This window comes from Mandrillus leucophaeus, unplaced genomic scaffold (assembly GCF_000951045.1).
Source record: "Mandrillus leucophaeus isolate KB7577 unplaced genomic scaffold, Mleu.le_1.0 Scaffold80, whole genome shotgun sequence".
In the NCBI taxonomy this organism is placed as follows: Eukaryota; Metazoa; Chordata; class Mammalia; order Primates; family Cercopithecidae; genus Mandrillus; species Mandrillus leucophaeus.
In genome coordinates this window covers 2,587,873-2,608,456 of record NW_012108697.1, presented here as the reverse complement: position 1 = coordinate 2,608,456, position 20,584 = coordinate 2,587,873, and the positions used below count along the sequence as shown (strand labels likewise).

The 20,584-nt window shown below is 41.1% G+C and overlaps 1 protein-coding gene across 2 annotated transcripts in view; it reads left to right on the top strand.

Annotated features, from left to right (window-relative positions):
• Nucleotides 1-20,584, top strand: part of TCF7L2 (transcription factor 7-like 2 (T-cell specific, HMG-box)) — a 128,706-nt gene that overhangs the window by 63,591 nt on the left and 44,531 nt on the right. The window lies entirely within an intron of this gene.

Below are 20,584 nucleotides of genomic sequence, written 5' to 3'. Positions count from 1 at the left end.
AGTTTTCATATATTAACTCATTTAATCCTCTGGATTTGTAGGAACCATTTTTTCCCCCTCATTTTATAGAGAGGAAAACTGGTGCAGACTTTTTTTTTCTTTTTAATAATTTGTCCTTGGTTCCACCGAGTGCGATTGTTAGGACTGGGATTTGAAGCCTGGGTCTTCAAATGTTGTCCAAACCAGGCTGCCCACCTCCCCATCAATGACAACCTTCTGTCCTGTAATGTGGAAGTGGGCCCAGCTGTATGAGAAGCTCAGCGTACACAGATGCTGTCCAGATACACTGGCTTATGATCCTTGTGGAGAAAAAAATCTTTATTACCGGAAGTTGTGGCTTCTGAGCCTCTCTGCAATTGGCAACATAGATTTTTGTTTTGTTTTGTTTTGTGTGTGTGGTTTTGTTTTTTAAATAATTAAAAACAGTTCTACAATTGTTACCACCCACAGTAAAAAATTGCTTGGATCCCGGGAAGTAAGAAAGAAAAAAAATTAGGCTTTGGTAGAGTGATTAACAGGGGGCTTTAAAGGGGAAAGTCCACTTTGGAGGGTGAGCTTTGGATGTGCAGATGCTGGGACCCTCGTGTTTTTCAAGTCCCCCATTTGCCTGCATTGAGAATCAGATGTTAATGGTGGTTGCCAGTGATAGGAGGGGTTGCAATGCGTGAGATGGCTCTGGGAGGAAACCGACATTTTTTCGTACTTATTAATGGTATGTCTTTTGTGCGAGTGGGTGTGAGTACTGAGAGCATCAAGTGTATGTTTGCACAGTGTGTGGTCCTCGCTGCTGTATTCCACTCCCCATGATGATGGGCTACACTAGAAGGAGAAGCAAGCCTTAGCACGGCTTGACAGTTTCCATTGTACGGACGGAGTCACTGAGGCAGGAGCAAGCCAGGCCTCGTTCCAGGTCAAGGGAGCTGGCTCAGTGTAGCTGGGGCTCTTGGTTTCTTAGGACTGTGCTCTGATTATCAAAGCTATGCCCCCACTTGTGTGGGAATAAAATCGGTGCCCTTGCATATATGTTGTTCCCCTGACTCCCAGCCCCGTCCTGAGAATTAGGATGGGCCGGTGTCTGAATTCAATGCCTTTGGTCCAGTCAGATGTGCTATTCATTGGCGATCCTTCCCCCATGGTTTCAAGACTGTAAGTGGTCACATGGGTAAAGAGATGATTTCCTAATCCTCGTGGGAGCTTGAAGGATTTGCCTTTGTTAAAGGAGGAACATCATGCTGGAGGGGTGTCTGTCTATGTGTCCCACTTAAACCACACTGCTTTTGACTTCTCCTCTGTGATGATTCCCAGGCAGCCTCCTCTTGCCATCCTGACTTGTTTAAATTTATGGGTTGTTGGCAAGCAATTTTTTGATGCTATTCTTCTCATAGCCAGAGGCCAAGATCCCTTGTGGAGCAGTGCCTGAATTTAATAGATGTCATCTGGACACCAGGGAGGGGCACTGAGAAGCACTGGGGGAAAAGTCTTAGAAGTGAGATTTTACCTCTAACGCCGTCTCCCAGCCTCTTATTTATCCTTTTCAGGGCAATGCAGCCTGTGATTTTTTTTGGTGGTACCATAGTGTCGTATACCATACTCTACAATTCTAGGACAAAGGACACAGTGTCCTAATGGTCTTGCAGATGGCCTAAAATACATATGGTAAGCCACTTATTTAATTTGATCTCAAATATCTCAGCATTACTGAGCTCTACACCTGGATGTTTATAAAGCCTGAAGATCTGTTCCCACTGCTGTAACATCAGGTGACACTCAACACAGTTCTACTCTTCTGGCTGTCTGGGGGCTTGGGTCCCAGGCTAGGGTCTAAGGCAGACAAGACAGGACCACCCCATTAGCTTGGTACATGAGGATTAAACAGTTCCTCGAAGTCATGGGATGAAGGAGAGCACAGTTAAGTCGGCCTCCGCTTATTCAAACATCAGATTGCTGACTGATAACCTCCCTCCCTGCAATGTTGGCAGGAAGCAGAAAAGAAGGGGAAGATTGTGAAAATAATTGTTGCAAAGGCCATTAACTTGGCTTTGTGGGACAGACATGTAGGTCTCTCTTTACTGCTTCTGAACACAAATTATGGAAAAGCCTGCACAATAGGTCTCGTTAACTTCCAGAGTGACATGACAGGGACTCCAGTTTTTGGGAGAGCTTGAGTCCATTTAGTAAAATGTTATTGAGGACTTCTGTGCCAGGCGGGGTTCTGGTGTTGGGGACAAGGGTGTGAGCGAGAGGACTGAGGTGTTGCCTTTAGGAAGCGTACTGTCTAGCCAGGAGGAACGACTTGAGTCGAAGTCGGCTCCCATTGGGCCTCCTAGGAAGTCCCAGTTTGCTCCGAGGCCTGCTCCTGTCTGGGAAGAAATCACCTTGAGAGCTTCTGGGATTTGGAACTCCCTGCCTGGTTGGATCCCCTCCATCTTCATGTGAGTCGTTTTGGTAGTGAGGCTGCGCAGGAAAGCCATAGCACAGGGACATGTGGTGGGCAGGTCCACCTTCGAAGTTTTGGGAGTTACCATGGCTATTGTTCTGACTGCAGTCTAGATGCTCCTAGGTCCATTTCCCTCCTTTTTCACTGCTCACTTCTGCCTGGTGACCAGGGAGGTGCCCCCGCGCTTCACCCGCCTAGTGGGGTTTCCCACCACACTTCCAATTCTTCCTCATTCAACATCAAGTCTTCGCTTTGCCGTTCTTCGAATCACGAAGATCCCGTCTACCAAAAGCATCCTGTCCAGGTTCCAGGCAGAGAAGAGTCTCTGAGCATTCCAGGGTCTTACAGTTTAGAAAGAGGAGAGAGCAAAATAATCTTAAAAGCACGGTAAGCTAGAGCTATTTGGAGTAGAGCAAGCAGCCCTTGGGGCTCCGGCAGTTGATGTTTGTAATTAGTATCCTGATTTATTAAGAAGAGTTAGTTGTCTCCAGGATTAAAACAAAACAAAACAAAACAAAACAAAACAAAAAAAGAGATTCTCTAGGGAGATTAATTGGGACTGTCCTGTGGGTAAGGAGATAGTAAGAAGATAGCAGTAAGTGGAATGTTACCTAACAGGTAAGGTGCAAATGGGCTCTGAGGTGTTCCCTTGAAACCTGGGCTTCTGATACAAGAAAAGTAAAATAACTTAGGTCAGGGAAATGGACCCAGTGCACTGAGAATATTAATGCAAACAGACCCCCACCAGAGTAATGCGGTCACTGTGGCTGGGGTGGGTGAGTTTGTAGAATCTGTTACAGAATCTTGGAATTGTGAGAGTGGACTGATCCCGACCACTCTTCAAATCCTCTGTTGAAGAGTGAGGAAGCAGAGGCTCAGAGAAAGAAGACTGCTGGAACGTCGAGCAATCGTGTGCAGCCAGATAGTGGGAGAATCCAGACTAGAATCCAGATCGCTTGGTTTTCCTCTTTCCCCTCTGCCACCTCTGATTCAAGGGAGAGTTTAATTTTGTGAACCATTCCTGTTAAGTGCCATTAATTTCAAGCTCTTTCTGGATTAGTGTGTGAAATTCAGTGTGTTCAGTATGAATTCACTTATTTTCCACTTGAAATCCTGATTTTTGTCGGATGCCCCGGGTGTTGATGTGATGATCAGGAGGCTGGTGATGGTGATGAGGCTGGATTAATATAATCATCTCTGCTAAAGGTTAACTAGAAAGCAGTGAGCTGGAATTGATACATAAAAAACATTGGAAACTTTTCAAGCTGTGAATGTGCTTTAGCGATACATAGACAGTCAGATGTTACCATTTATGTGTATATTTTGAATGATGAATGAATAACTAACTAGTCTTTCCGAGAGGACTGGTATTTGGGAATCTTTTTATAAAGTGTTGCTTTCTGGGCTTTTGTTAAAAACTCAAACATAGAAATGTATGAAAATGATCCTTTGAAAACAAGTTTGGTACCAACACTGTGAGAAAACTTGAAAAGTATATAGGTTGTGGATCACCAGTTCTCGAACTCAGAACCACCCTGACTGAGTTGACCGTGATCAGAATGGATGCAAGAGTTCACTGGTTTTATAATTTTGTGAAGAGCTGTGTTCTGCCCTTAGCACTCCCGTGTCCTGTAACCGGGAAAGAAGCCGGTGCCCTGGGTTGAGTTCAGCAAGTTTGTTTTGACTTGCAGCCCATGATGGGAGTGAAGCTCTCATTATGTAATGTTAAACTGGGCCTGGAATGTCAGCAGAGCTTGGCCTGCCAAAGCTTGAAGGGTTGGTTGGGAATGGGCTATGTTTAGTATGACTAATCCAGCTCGGCTGGGTACTGGGTTGGGTGGGTGGCTCTCTGAGGAGGGAGGTATGACTTGGGCTATTTCAAATCTTAGCGCTTCGTATAAACTCTGTAGTCCCTCCCCATACCCCCCTCCCCTCCCACAAAAGAAATTGAGCCTTACTGACTAACCAGTACAGTCAGGAGCTGTTGACTGATACCCAAGCCCTGATGTACAAATTTGTGGTCAAGACATCAAGGTATGGCTGGGTGCAGTGGCTCACGCCTGTAATCCCAGCACTTTGGGAGGTCGAGGCAGGTGGATCACAAGGTCAGGAGATCGAGACCATCCTGGCTAACACGGTGAAACCTTGTCTCTACTAAAAATACAACAAATTAGCCGGGCGTGGTGGCGGGCACCTGTAGTCCCAGCTACCTGGGAGGCTGAGGCAGGAGAATGGCGTGAACTCAGGAGGCGGAGCTTGCAGTGAGCCGAACCTGTGGTAAGCTGAGATCTTACCACTGCACTCCAGCCTGGGTGACAGAGCAAGACTCCATCTCAAAAAAAAAAAAAAAAAAAAAAGACATCAAGATACACCACTTGCAATTAGGGAAGTAATGTTTTTGGGTCCTGTGAAATAATGGTGTTTCTTAAAGCAGCCTATACTGGTCAAGTGTTGCTGGCAGGGGCACTTAGTAATTAAAGCAATTACACAAAGTAAACATTAGGTTCCTTAATAAAAATAGCAGTGAACCCTAGTAAAAACTGAATGTAAAGAAAGAGGTGGGCTATTTTCCTAATAAAGATTCCATAGTATAATTTAGAGTCTGTCTGCTGACCTTCTTGGTCTTCATTTGAGAGCCTCCAGCCCCCTTTGCCCCCATACTTCCCCACCAGGCTTCCTCTTGGCTCTTCTTAGGGGACAAAAGAATCCCGTTTTTATGCAAATGTTTTTAGCTGGAGGTAGAATAATCAGGAACCATGTTTTCACAGTGATCCTTAAACACAATGTGGACCCTCACCCCACCAGGCAAAGGTTGCATTTTGGTGGGGATGGCAGAGCCCCAGCCTCTGCTCTGCCTGAGGTGAAGTGGGGAATCGCTTTTGTCCCTTCCCCGATGAATGGATGTAAAGTGTTCACTGAACCTGGAAACACCTCCTTTTGTGTCCGGTGCTCTCCTAACACAGGCCGTTAAACTTGGGGCAATCGCTCATGGTGGGGGATTGAATGGGGCCATTGTGGGGGGGAGGGGTGCGTACTGAAGCCTTTGTGGGCATAGAGATGCCATTGTTTTCTCAGTATTAAAAAAAGGAGTAGGACTCTAGGGACCTCCAGGCATCAGTGTGGCCGACCACTGCACTGACTGCTTTTCTGGGTTTGCATTATCCCAGAGGAACCCCGTCACCCGAGAGGTTGGACGAGGTCAGCCTAGGCTGGCAGCACCGCGGAGCGCCCCCTACAGTATGGACGTGGTATTCCCTTTCTAGCGTCTGCAGGGCCCGGGTGCTCCATTTCTTCCCAGGACTGCCTGCCCTGGTCCTGGCCGTCGTTTCTGCAGGGAGGTTGCTGTTTTCCTCCAGACATCAGAGTTAAAAACATTTGTTCAAAAATCACTTCTTCCACTTTAGGAATAACATATTCTCCCGTTCCCTGCTGGTGACTTTTTCATTTAATTTTCGTTTTGCCATATGGTCTTTCAGAGGCACTCTGATCTTAATTATAGCATTCAGCCTTTGTTTATTTAAAAATCAGAAGGCAGATAGGCTATTGAGGGTTTATCTGTACTAATTGTACCACCATACCTGCCAACTGTCCCCTTAACCACTACAATCCCTGCCGACAGTGTGTATACACAAACACACGCGCGTGCACACATGCGCCACATAATGTAATGTGTTGATCAGAAAGGAGCGTATTTCTAGCTTTAGAATTGCGGCACTGGCATTTTCCATCATGAACCTTTGTCATGTGGTGTTGACTTGAAGGGGATTTAGCCATGGGATTGGGACGAGTTAGGGTCAGAAGACCTGAGCTCAAATCCTGACTCTGCCACTTACAGTGTTATTTTGAGGAAACTATTTTATTCCTGGAGTCTCAGTTTTACCATCTATAAAATAGGGATAGTGCCATCAATGTCCCAGTAAGGGTGTGGGATTTATTTTTTTAATTTTTATTTCTTTGTTTTTTTGAGATAGGCTCTGGCTCTATCGCCCAGGCTGGAGTGCAGTGGCGCGATCAAGGCTCACAGCAACCGCCCCACCGGCGTTCAAGCGATTCTTTTGCCTCAGCCTCCCAAGTAGCTGGGATTACAGGCGCCTGCCACCATGCCCAGCTAATTTTTGTATTTTTAGTAGAAACGGGGTTTCTCCATGTTGGCCGGGCTGGTCTTGAACTCCTGACCTCAGGTGAATCGCCTGCCCCGGCCTCCCAAAGTGCTGGGATTACAGGTATGAGCGCCCCCACGCTGGCTGGGTGTGGGATTTAAATGACATATTATGAAAGGCTGGCAGATGTGTTAAGCATCCTGACATCTGGTGTTCAAGGGTTGGAAAGTGAAGCCCCATACAGCTTTTATAAGCAAGAGGCTTAGATGCAATGGCCTCAATTGTTTTTTGAAACATAATGTGCATACAGTTCATTTTGCTGTTTTACCTGCCTCTTTGATAACTTAAATATTCTAATTAAATCATGGCTTATATCAGAATGTATAATATTTTATAGATCTTTTAAAAAGTGACTTGTTTGAAGATTATAACATCATTTCACACAGAAAATAGCTTTGCTCTGCTTACACTTCGAAAACACCTGTTGAAGCCACTAAAGAAACATGTTTAGAAAATGTTAAAAACGACAGTTATATTTTTGGTTTAAAACAAGCATGACAATTCTTGACTTCTTCCTCTGAATTTGCAAAGCTCTTCTGTTAGAGAAGTCAATTCTTTTTCTCCCTGATACCTGAATACAGATGCATTTTTAAAAATATTATCTTTGTAGATAATAATGAACTTTTAGTTGTTATACTAGGTTCTGATAGTTTTTTCATCAGGCCATCACAGTCTGAATAATTGTTAAAAAGTCAATTTTAGAAACTGTATTTAAAGAATTTCCAATTCTAACATTTTCTTTGAAATGTTTGAGATTGCCTACTGGTTATTTTTTTTTTTAAGAATTTTTTTCCTAAAAGATTTGTCAGAAGCAGTGTTTTCACATGTAAATATCTGCAACAAACAGCACGTAACCAGTGCTTAATTGGTTCTATATATTTATACTTAGGACACAGCAATAAACATATAGTATACTCATGCCCTTGGTAAAGGAAGCTCTTCTTCTCACAAGCCTGGCTGCCCCAAAATTATAGTGAAGGACAATGTTGGTTCTAATTGCTGGCTTTTGACCCCTATATCTGTATATTTTACCTAATTTATAGTTGGAAAAGTAGCTAAAAATGTTAAAAGAGTTCATGCCAGTAGTTTGAGTCGTTGTAGTTTATAGAGCCCTAAAATTAAGTATGGAAGTACAAGAAAGCCTACACTATGTATTGGGTCTAAGAGAAGAAATCCAAATTAATATTAATTGGTATTCATGAGCAATCCCTGAGTGCCTGTAATGCTTCTGTCCCAACCATAGACTAATCTGGCCCACTGTATAGGTCAAACAAAATAGCCAACAGCTCTGAGTTTAGATTGGTTTGAAAAAAGGGGATCTGACCATTAACACCATAATCCCCAAGTCTGTAGTGTTCTCTGACCTCCGGTGCAAATAACTATTCATCTTTAGATGATTTGACAGCATAATTTAGCATTTGGCATTCCTTTTTTTTTTTTTTCCCTAAGTGGTGATTAAAAACTTGTGTTTCTACTCTAGCATATAAATCAAGCTTTTCACTTATATTTTCCGGGGCACAGAATAATTGAAGTGAATTGAACATTGGGCTGGATGGTCATAGAACTGGTTTCTGTTAGAGGTTAATTGACTTTAAGGAAATTATACCATCAGGATATTCCAGGGGTGTATCTGTTAGCTTTTTGACAGTTGTAAATAATTATCTCCCTCTCTAGATTAATTCCCTGAGGGCGGGACTTTGATTCACTGATATATCTATCTATCTCTAGTGCCTAGAACAGAGCTAGGCATGAAATAGGCACTGAATCAGTATTTGTTGAATCAGTGAATGAATCTCCTAGTGCACCTAAGGGAAGGATACCGGGAAGAGTCTACTATGTTTATAGAAGCAGCAGTAATAATTCCTCCTCCTCATTTTCATTTGCTAAAATTACTAACCAACTGGGTGCGGTGGCTCACGGCTGTAATCTCAGCACTTTCAGAGGCCAAAGCAGGAGGATCACTTGAGCCCAAGAGTTTGAGACCAGCCTGGACAGCATGGCGAGACCTCATTTCTACAGAAAATGCAAAAATTAGCCAGGCATGGTGGCATGTGCCCATCATCTCAGCTACTCAGGAGGCTGAGGTGGGAGGATCACCTGAGTCCAGGAGGTGGAGGCTGTAATGAGCTGTGATCACACGCCACTGCACTGCAGCCTGGGCAACAGAGTGAGACCTTGTCTTAAATAATACATAAATAAAATTACTAACCAGCTAATCTCAAATCAGTTTTAAATCCTCAGCTTGTTTTTCTGTCTGTAAAATGGGGCTGTTTTCATGTGAGACTTAGATTATGAGAAATAGTCACTCTTGAACTTCCTTGAAGAGATGTTAGACAAAAACAAGATGGTTTTGAAAAAAATAACACCACCGTCCAGACTGTACTAAGATGCCTGGTTGCATTTGAAACCAGTTTCACAGTCTGCGTTGGGCAGGTGATTGCGACATGCTTTCCATCTGTGCCTAATGGGAGCACACTCCCAGCTCCACATGGCAGCAGGAACATTGGCAGGGCTCTCCTGGAGAGAGGAGAGAGCCAATAGGCGTTGCTATGGTGGAGGCATGACATAATTCAATTTTACTTTATTATTCACTGGATGTGCCCATTGTATGTTAGCCTCTGGGTATGTTTACAAGGAGCTTAGGAAAGAGGTAGAGGCTGTGTTGTCTGTAGAGGATGTGCTGTCAGCAGAAGGGGCCAGGCATGTTCACACACACACATGAACACATGCGCACATACGTACACTTTTCTTCCCTGGCATGCAGCACCAGTCTTGGGGCAGGGGTGAAATCACCACCAGGCTAGTGACTGGCAAGGCTCAGAAGGACTTGCTCTCCTAAAATCTCCTCCCCTGGCCTCATAATTCCCTGTAGCAGCTTGGGGCTTGGGTGTGTGCACACCTAATTTCTCTAAGAACACATATGTGTTGTAAAGGGCACAGCAGTTTCCCTTGCTTACTTAATAGTGTTTAAATCAACTTACTGGATTTGGGTGCCTTTCCTTGCCAACATTCCTAAACTTCATGTGAACAGCAAAAGTTCAAAGTCCACCAAAACATCATTTATTTGTTCATGAAAACCAAGCAATTTCAGAATGGGATCGTACTGTCCTGCACTGTCACCTTCCCTCTGATGTTATAGAGGAATGTGTTATCTTTCTCCAGAGGCAAGCAATATTGTGTTTTAAGCTTATGAGGCAATCATGGGAGGTGAGTTTGGCCAGTGTCTGTGTGTTCAGCTCCTCCTCCTTTTAAAAGGAATAAAACAAAAGGTAGAAGACTTTTCCCTGATTATGCTTTTCTGGTGGGTTTCTGTTTGTCATTGCGGTTTATAAAATGGCTTCTTTTCTTCTGCCTCCAATTCATTTGTTAATGTTAACTCTAGGTTGTAGCAGAGAGTCACCGTTATCTGAAAAGCAAATTCCCTTATTTTTGTCATATTGATGTAGTAGCAGTAGTTAATTAGGGACCCCATGAGTGACAGGAGTCTTTGGGTTCTATAACCAAAAACCCGCCCCAAACACTGGCCATCCAGGTCTGCCTTGTCAAGTCGGTGAAATCCTGACAGCTTGCAGTTTGCAGCCTCCCTCCCTGCACTTCAGTGCAGGAGCGGTCCAGTAATAGTCCCGATCGCCAGTAAGAGCACAAACACCCGTAAGCATGTGAATTGGAAATATTGTCATTTTCACTACATCAACAACTTATAACTTACCAAAGCAGCTTGATGTCCTTACTTAATTCTTCCCCCCCACCTCCCCACCAGTGCTTGATTAACTAACTGCTCAGTGGCTATGAAGGCATGAATCACAGGGCATAGGACATCCTCATTGCCCAGGAGAGCTGCCTGGGCTGGACACACTGGCCAGGTTGATGACTTCTCTTGAAAGGGGGCTTCTGTGTTGCTGGTACCTTCACCTAGAAGGAGACGTGAGGCATTTCTTAGAGCAGCGTCACCCCCTTTAGAATTTGTGACCCTCTGTCCTCGTTAGTCTTGAAGGCTCCCAGTTCTCCAAGCCCCAAAGAATTGTGTGGTTTCTCTTATTTCTCCAGCATTTAAAGAAATTAAATTAGTTTTCCTGTGCTCCTCACCATCTAATTTGTTTCCCATTAGAGATAAATAATGACATTTGGGGCATCATAAACCCAAGGATTTCTATGTTAGTTTTCCAAGGACCTTTTTTTAAGAGAGAGAGGGAATCAAAATATTTGGGTCAGCTGTTTTAAGATGTTAAATATAAAAATCAGCCCTTTAAGAATCAAATGCAAAGCCAGTCACTTAGCCTCGAATTTCCCACTGTGATTCTACTTTTCAGAACCCAGGATGACCATCGTGATGGGTTTAGTTGGACTATCAGTTGTTACAGGTCAAATCATAGTCTCATGATTGTTAAAATCTTAATAAGGCCCCCTCTACTCCTGTGAGTTTTCAGAAGGAAATCCCTGTGAACAATCCTGGAATTACTTTGCCTGGTAACATCTTATTTACTGACAGTATCCCCAGCTGAGTTCTCTTGGTTAATATGTTTGCTCTGGCACTGTAGTTCCTTTTTAATCAGAAATGCTTATCAGTAGGTTGCATGGTTGGGGAAAATGGCATTGATTTTGTAGCATTTTCCCAAGCAATATTAGGTGAATGTTTCTTTAATACTAAATATATAATGGTCTTTGTCTTAAGAACTTATTAATATTGAGATTTCTGTGTTGGAATTTTCTTTATTGATACCGGTTTGTAGGTTCCGAGAGTCCAGTGGATATTTTTTTGCATCTCGATCAGAAGCTCTGACTTTTTGGTCCTTAACGGAGAATACATCCCTTGATAACTTGGAGGCGCCCTTAGTGGAGGCAATGGTGTGTGGGCTTAAGGAGAAGTCAGGGCATTAGCAGGTCTGTGTTTTCCTCTAGCGTGGAGTTTTGTCATTTCTAATGATGACAATCCATCAGTCCACATGGTTCAAAATGAAGATAAATTGAATTAATATATGTGAGTTAAGTGACTCATTGATATAATTATACTGTGAGGATTTCTTTAGTGTAACCTAACACATTTAGTAGTGTTAATTGTAACGGCTTTGCATGGGAGCACTTAATTTCCTAAGCAAACAGAATAATTTATTAATTCTTAAAAAGCAATTTCAAGACCCAGACTGAGAGAGAAAGAGTGTGTGTTTTACTGTAGTCTCAGTTTGCTTTGGCTTATCAGATTGAACATTGGTAAGAATTTTTTTTCCAGATTCCAACTTGTTATTGCTACATTTCCATGTGTGCCCAATTCAGTAGTGTATTGAAATGAAAGTAGGAAATAGGTACTGTCCAGTAAATCTTAATTAAGTTATTGAAAATTGAAGAGCACTGAATAATAAAGCAGTTCTAATTGCAGTTAAAACTGTATTGGCAGCAGATATGCCTGAACGAGGATGATAAAACAGCTGAGGAAGAGCGTTGGATGGCAGAATCGAAAAAGGGTAATACACAGATTAAATGCAAAACTCAACTCAAATGTTTTGTGAAATGTAGGCATGCTGTGTAAACCTATTTTTTGCTGAAAAGCATGTTTTCTCTCATGTCAGAAATGATCACAGGAATCCTTTTAATATTCATTTAAATAGTTTTTAATTGGCTTCAGAGAGTTTAAAGTTCAGCATGAAGGTGAGATCTAAGCTTACTAATTAGATCGAATGCAGTTTGACTTAAAGAGCAGACTTGATAATTAAAGAATTTCATACCAAATATACATTTTGAAAACATTTCTTTTCACATCCTTGAGGTAAAATGGGTTTTCCTGAATTTTTTCCCTTCTTTTCAAATAGAAATTTCTCTTACAGAAAGATGATCAAATCTTGTATCGCTTGTTAGAAAATGACAAACCTCTCATTTGTTTGTCATTTAGCCAACATCCTGTGTTCAGGTTATTCTAATTTTTTTCCCCCATCCAAGTAGAATTTTGAATTGCACGGAACGTTGTGATGAACACAAGTTGTTGTGTCTTGTGTTTTTCCCCCCACCAAGTTGTTTGATGCTGTTGAAATGGAAGGCTGAAGTAGAAGGGGCACTTAAGCAGTGAAGGGTTTTTCTTTGTAAATAATAGATCAAGAGCACTGGATCTGTATCTAATGGAGCTGTGTGCGGCCTCCGTTTCAAGGACAGCGCGCGGTTTTAAAAACCACAACTACCGACCATCCCGTCCGCAACCTGTGGTCAGTTTTGTGAATGTGTGTGCGTGTGTCTCTGCTTGCCTCTTCTAATTCCCTAGCACCCTTCCCCCTTAAACAGGCTGCTGTCATGTCATGTTTGATTTCATAAACTTAAAAATAGAAACCTCAAACAATATAAAGATATATATCGATATAGCTCCTTACCTGTCTTCTGATATTATGGAATGTTTAAGGAACTTCAATCCTATTTTACTCAGTGTGTGAATGAGCCTATTTGACTATGGTATGCTCTCTAAGAAAAGGTAGATGTATGTAGCTGACAATAATGCAGAAGTGTTTGTCTTAGCAGCAGAAAAACTGGATTGGTTATGTATAGGTTATCTTGATAATCTGATGAAAAATTAAATTGATCATTTTCTCGCCCGTTTCCCTTCCCCTTCCCCTTTTGTAGGTTATAAATATGTTCTTATATTTGCCAGTTTGAACTTATATTTGAAAATCATAGATTCGATACTCTCAAGTATTGTAGTGTTATCGTATACAATTCCTAAAAGCATAATAGGGCTTTGTTCCCTCTGAATTTGAATTAGTTATATTTTATCACTTATAATCTAAATTAGACCTAATTAATATTTTCCCTTGTAGTATTATAGGGCAAACATTGCCAGTATCTTAAAATATGTAGCCTCTGTTAAAAGCATATTTGGAAACAGGAAAATAAACATTAAATGTTAAATGTCAAGTAGGAGTCTATGTATATAAAATAGAAATAAAAGTACAGATTAAGCCTGGGGATCCTTTGCTTATTTCTGAAATCGTTGTTTATAAGATTACAAGGTAGTTACTGTAAATGGAAACATTTCTTTTTTTTTTGTGCCTTTCGCCCACTACCCCCAAACTGCATCCTACCCATTTGGGCCTATTTTTTAAAAAGGGTTAAATAGTCTTTCCTTATAAAATAGATTCATAGATAATCTAGGTAAATAGATTTTAAATCAAACATTTTAATATTTTTTTTTTACATACAAAAATAAATGTTGAAAGCTAATGTTCTTAACACACTGCTTTCTTGAAAGAAAATCATTAATCTTCTCAAATGCAAGTGCAAAGTTATCCATTTTAGCTTTCTTGTCCATAAATTGTTGATTATTGGTTTTGAAGGAAAACGCAGTATGAGTGTGTTTTGAATTTTAACGTTGAAATCATAGATGTACAACATGTTCGTTGCAGTCAAATCACAAGCAGAGAGAACCCATTTGAAACAATATTTAAAGCATTCCTGTCGGGGCATTATTTAATGGGAATGATACGTTTCAGATTTTAGGTTTTAGAAAGTTGAGGTTGGCCGTACATCAAATCTACGATTTAACTGCTTTGAAAGAACGGCTTTGCTTGTCTTCAGGGGGAAACAAATAACTTAGGGGACATCAGTTCATTCTCTAACAGTCTTTCATCCCTAAGTATAACAAATTGTTTCTTTTATTAATGTGGTACTTGCACTATGGAAGCAGTTCTTCGGGGAAAATAATCAGGAAGATATGCTTTGCTTCTCCTAGATGCTGCAACCTGAAATATGTTGCTACCTTCCTTGAAGGGATTTTCTTTTCTCTCTCTCTCTCTCTCTCTCTCTCTCTCTCTCTCCCCCCAACAAATATAGCTAACATAATAGAAATTACAGAACAGGATACAATGAGATTTCTTTCCCTTCTCTCACAGCACGTTTTGGTTGGCTAGGAGAAGGCAAGGTATTGGAATATGATTATCCCTATTTAAGGAAAAAAAATGATATAATTTGTCATCTTACCAGTTCTCGGCATTCTTTGTGGTGCGCGCTTAGTCAATGCCGGGAAACGGCGGTCTGACAGCTAATAGATATCTCTGCCCTCAATTGTTTAGACATTTTTTGTCTTTTGTGACATTGAAGAAAAGACAAGGAAGGGAATGGAAGCAACTAAAAAATGTCAAAAGATCAAAAAATCAATGGGCCGCAGGAATGCAATCTGTTTACCAGGGTGTAGCTGCTGTTTCTGCTCCGCCACAAGTCCGAGGCGGTGTCTGGGGCAGGCACCGAAGTTGCGTCGCCTCCCTCCCTGGGAGCTGTGATACGGCACACAAAGCGGGCACATTAGCTTGCTCGCCCCCACCCCCTTACCCCCATAAATAAATAATAAAATAAATACAAGCTTTTCTCTTAAGACTGCAAAAACCAAGGTTTTTTTTGGTGCTGTGTCTTTCGGTCCATTTCCAACCATTTCCAGGACTTGCTGGGCTCAGCCCAGCAGACGGGTTCGAGGATTTACTGGTGGCATTTTAATTTTCTGGCCAGGGGAGAACCCTTGATTTTTTTTTTTTTTTAATTATTTATTTGTTTGATTTTGGAGAGAAAAAAGTCAATTAAAAGGAAATGGGTGATAATTAGGTGAAGCACATTGGGCAGATGAATAATGGTTTTGTCTCTGGCTTTGACTATTTGGACATGGCTTATATGTCTGTCTTGAGGTGATCAGTGGGAGGCGGGGAAATTTTATTGGAAACTTGTTTCTTAGAGAAGAGAAAGCAGTATGTGGATAGTAAGACTTACTTAGTTTTATAGGGAGGAAGAGTGTTGGTTACTCTCCATAAAAACATTTGGGTTTTGAATAACAAACTTTGTTGCCTTTTATTTTTACTTTTTAAAACTTTTCAACCTTTTCAAACTTTTCATTTGGGGGGTGTGTGTGTGTGTGTGTGTGTGTGTGTGTGTTTGTTCACCTACACATTTGCCTGGAGTATAGCGAGAACCCAGGAAAATGGATGGGCCCTACCAGGAAAGGCTGCAATCTGTTGGGAAAGTTTTTTTTTTTTTAATTCCCAAGCCTTGGTTGCTATTTGATAGTAAGTGTGGTCCAGGCTGCATATTTTATAAACTTTCTATTAAAGTTGTGGCATGTTATCATAAAACTCAATTGCGATACTTTGTATTACGCTCTGGGATTGAGAGATAGACATAGGATTAAAAAAACAATTTCTAGGCATTTCTAGATGATAAATTTAATTTTCTTTGCTATTTGGAGGTCTTCTTTGAAAATGCAATTGTAATGAACGCATTCAGAACTGGAGAATAGATTTACCCTTGGCTTCAAATAGTCGACGTTATCAGGCGCTGTCATTCGTTCCTTCCTATTTTCGGGCTGCTAATTGATGTTTTTGATGTCAGCAAGAAAATTGAAGAAAATGTCATGTGTGAACCAGTGCGGAAGTTAATAAGATTGACTTCGTTGACAGAATTTACAATGAGAGCAGAGACCGCATAATGGGACCGCTGCGAATTCGTGTGCTCTCTTTGGAGTCAAAATTGACACCTCACGCTAGGCCAGTGGTCGATAGGAGAGATGGAACATTTGGGAAAGTTCCTAATCTCATTTTTCCCCCCTTACCTTTTGGTCTCCGATGGTGATTTAGTTTCACCGGCAGCTGTTTATCCAGGGGGCTATTGCTGCGGACCACGCCAGGCCCTTAGTTCAGACTCCTGGTGCCACCAACAATGCTTATTTTTTATGCTGTTTTGAGTTTGAAAGCAAAAGAGTCTTAAAAAGGTTAGATTAAGATGTGTCTTAAGGAAAGATATACTAATATTGGTCAGGGTCATTGCAGATGCTTAGGTTATGTGCAATAAAGCCGAAACGCAAATCCCTCCCTGAATAGAGAAACCATGTTGGCACTAAGGTCAGTCCTTGAACATAACAGAAGGTTATAACTTCCAAGCAAAAAATAATAAAGTTCTTGGCCACATGTCTCTGGCTCCAAAAGAAACATTTTAGCCATGGTGCCCCTTAAGGTGTTTTTGTTTGTTTGTTTTTTTTAAACTTATCGAAGGTTTCAATATAATAGATTAATTTTCCAGTTATGTGGCAAAGTTTATTGGATTTGTGTGTATAATTATGGATTGGATTAGTTGAGTTTGGTTCAGTGCATCTGATTATCTTCTGGCCTTTAGGGAAATGCGCTAAAACCCTAATATGTCCACGACCCCCAAGCGGTCTCTTTTTGAAGGCGCCGCACAAAATGTGGTCTCTACCAGCGCTTGGCCTCCAAGGATCTTCAGTGAGAGACATTATTCTTGGAATATCCAATTAATTCCACGGGCACTGATCAGGTAGCGCTTCTTCTTCCTTTCTCGCCATTTGAAATGCTAACACAATGAATATTTTCTCATTGGTCTGTGTCCCTCGGCTAAGCTGTTGCCGCGGGCTGAGAATTTCATCGACTGATGAGACCAGAGGCTCCGCCAATAAAAGGTTACAGTACGTGATTTGCATGCCAAGTGGGGTTTGGTTTCATGAACTTAAAAGTTCTTTAACTTTTATTTGACTCTTTTTCTTTTGTTCAAAGTAGATTGAGGGGTAGTATATTTGTGAGTGTTTAAAGTATGAAAATTACCAGGGACAGGAGGTCACAACTGTATTTTGGACCATCCTCACGCAGACGGAGAAGATGGCCTTTGTGTTAGTGGCTTTTATGGAGAGCAACCACATCAACTTTCTAAGATCAGGTCAATGGGAAGCAGTTTTTCAGACGTTGTGATGTAGTGTTGGGCCACTCTAGTATCCTTCAGTAGCTTGACATTTTGGGGATTGGTACTGGTAGAGTATCTTGTAGTACTAATAATCAAATACAGCATCATTTGAAATGACAAGGGAACCATTGAGGAGGACATTAGGAGGAGGAAGAACTATTCTTTTCTTTAGAGTGGTTGGTAATCAGAGTCTTGGATACCGAGAAAATCATACCTACTAGAGGGGTATTCAGAGGCAGAATGTCTTCTGTTTTCAAGGGGATGTAGGAGGGTGTTATGAAGTACTGAGTTACACCGAGTGCAAAAAAATTTACAACAAATAACTAACAGCACCAGTGTTACAGGAGGATACTGATAGCGGAGTAGATTGTGGTGGATTAGATTATGGCCTACAAACCCTGAGTTTCAGAACTGTTTCTCAACCAGACAAAGCCCCAGGAAGTATGAGGCCAAGAGCAGTTACATATGCATTCAATTGGCTAAATGCTTGGCTCAGAAAAATAATGTCTGATGGTGTCACCTGCATCTCTTTCATCTTCCAGACTCTTCCAAACTTGGATTTTATTAAGGCAGGATGCTTCTTGTTGATTTAAAGCCATGATAGATGTCTTCTGATCTAAGGAGTATTGTAGACAAAAGCAAGGAGGGAGTATGGTCAAATGAAGGTACCTCTATCCCTTCGCAAAATGAGGGGAAAAGGGATTGAGGGAAAAGGAAGAGTCAGCCTTCAAACCACTGTAATCTTAGAGGAAGGGTAATATGATTGGAGACTTGACATATTTCAACTGAATGAAAAATCATGATACCTTTACCAAAATTGTTAGCAAAAGGGAACTGGCAGGGATAGGAATGGAGAGAACCTTGCCCCTCTTCTCTCTCTCCCGCCCTCTTCCTTCCTTCCTCTCCTAGCTGTCTGTGAGGAGCAAAGCAGGTGGCTCCCTGTGGCTGACTTTTCATGACAACATGCCATTAGAAATTGCCGTCCTGTTGATCAATCCTCTCGACATGACAGATTTGCCGCAAGGCCTGGCTCTTTGAGCGCCAGCACTGTGGCTTTTCCCTCCTTTTTTCCTGCACTAATTGGTGAAAGTTTTTTTACTGTGCTAGTGGCAGAGGAAATTCTTTTGAACGTTGTCACAATCAAGTGTTGACTTCTTTAGAATTGCAAGTAGGTTAAGTGAGTATCAACATTGGGGGGTGAATGGGAGGAGGGAAAACACTAACACAAAGTTACTACTACCTAAATTTTATGATTAGAGTAGTGTTGGAAAACAAACTAATTGGATTTACCCCCCTTCTCTCAATATATATATTGGTGATGGGGGGAACGCACATGTATGCGCACGTGTGCGCGCGCGCACACACACACATGCACACACACAAATGAAGGCAAGTATTTATTAAAATCACGGTCCTTTAAAACTTCCATTATGTTTTGTCATGGGGGGGCTGGGGCAGCCCTGACATTTGCTATGGGGAAAACACGTTGCCATATTGATTGAAGAAATTACATCCATTAGTTTCTTCCTATAATGCATGGATTTGCAACAATAGTAACACAATCATCACATAACACAGTGTAAATCAAAGGAATATATAAAGCTTCTATTAGTCGAGCACATTTTACTCTGAACTTAATGACATTCTTCTGTCCAAAATAGCATACAAAGAATAAAATCTTTTGGCAAAGGATATGTCCTCAGACACTGATTCTTCTCCTGAAGTATCAAGATACACTTCTGCTTAAATTCTGATATTCTAGTTTATACGTAAGATTATTATTTAACTAGAAAATAGCAACCTTTCTTAAATGATTTAAATCCAAACTTCTGTATGAAACTGAGAGTTAATAGGGTTTATCTTTCTATTTAGACATAATTTGAATTGGAAACCTATTTTTAATATTCTGTGATTCAAAATATTTACTGAAGGAATTTGTAAAATTAATCTTTGCTTAAACATGTATTCCTTGATGATTAAAAAACTTGTTAGATTAAAAGCATGTTTTAACCAGATTGAGACAGAATATGTGTATTTACATTTTTCCTGTCACAGAATCTGTGCAGTACATTCTCATTCTTATCTATATACCATTTCAGATAATTCCAAATTGCTAAGAAAGTAACAGAGAGTATGAAACCCTACAACTTAACTGTAGGTTTGTGACTATCAAGAAGAAACTGTATGCAGGAATAAAGATTTTATACTGACTCATCATCTAAAAATAGCAACCACATGTAAAAAAGAGGCTACTTGTATTTAGCAGTAGATATTTACTAGGAAAGGAGAATTATAGGAATAAAAGTTACTAAGATTGTTAGCGGAATTTCTAGTAAATTACTTTAGTTTTAGGTACAAAATGGAAAGAAAATGGGAAAGTGTGGTCTGGAATTACCTGGGCCCGGTATCCTTCCTTGGCCATCACAATTGCTGCAACCGTTATAGGGAAGAGAAGTGCAGAAACCCCTACTGAAAGAAGCATCAATTCATATAATTAATTTTGCCATTATAAAAATCATTTGTAAAATTTGCATTATTAACATTATCAAGTCACTAGTTGGTAAGACATCAGACATGACGAGAGTGAAGGGCAGCTTAGGGAGAACTGGGCTTTAAACCCTCAGTAGATCGGAGTTAGGATCAAAGGCGCTTGCTTTATGTGGCTGTGCTAGACTTTGAAGTCATGACTGCACCTACAGCACTCATTTCATCAAGTTCACTGGTGTCTTAATAGCAGATCAATAAGTTTCAAAGTCGGAGAGTTAATTTGATACTAGTGCTGATGCGGTCGTGCTGGGGAAGCCGAGAGAGAGGCAGAGAAAGCTGCCTATTAACAACTCCGGTTCAGAGCGCACAAAGATGCAGATTAAGGGTATATCCATGGCCCTGAAAAGACAGGCTCTGGCCAGGAATGGGGAAGCTCTGGATTGATAAAGCAAAGGCTCCTTAATTTAGACATCTCAGGTTATTTGGAAGCCAGTCTATGCTTGAAAAAATCTTTAGTCGGATACACATAAGTGTATATGTGTTTACACTTGTCTGAGTTTTGGTCTAGATAAACAGGTGATGGGGCAAACATCTGCACATGCCTTTCTAAAATAAACATATCTGCATGAGGACTATTGTAGGTTATGGGATGATGTGAGGGAAAAGGTAGGAAAACTGTGGTTTTTGAAGGGAGCATTGAATGTGTGCTTTCATCATAGGGATTATGTTGATTTTTTTTTTTAAGTGGCATTGGGAATATATCCTTAAGTGAATCATATCTAGGCGATAATAATTT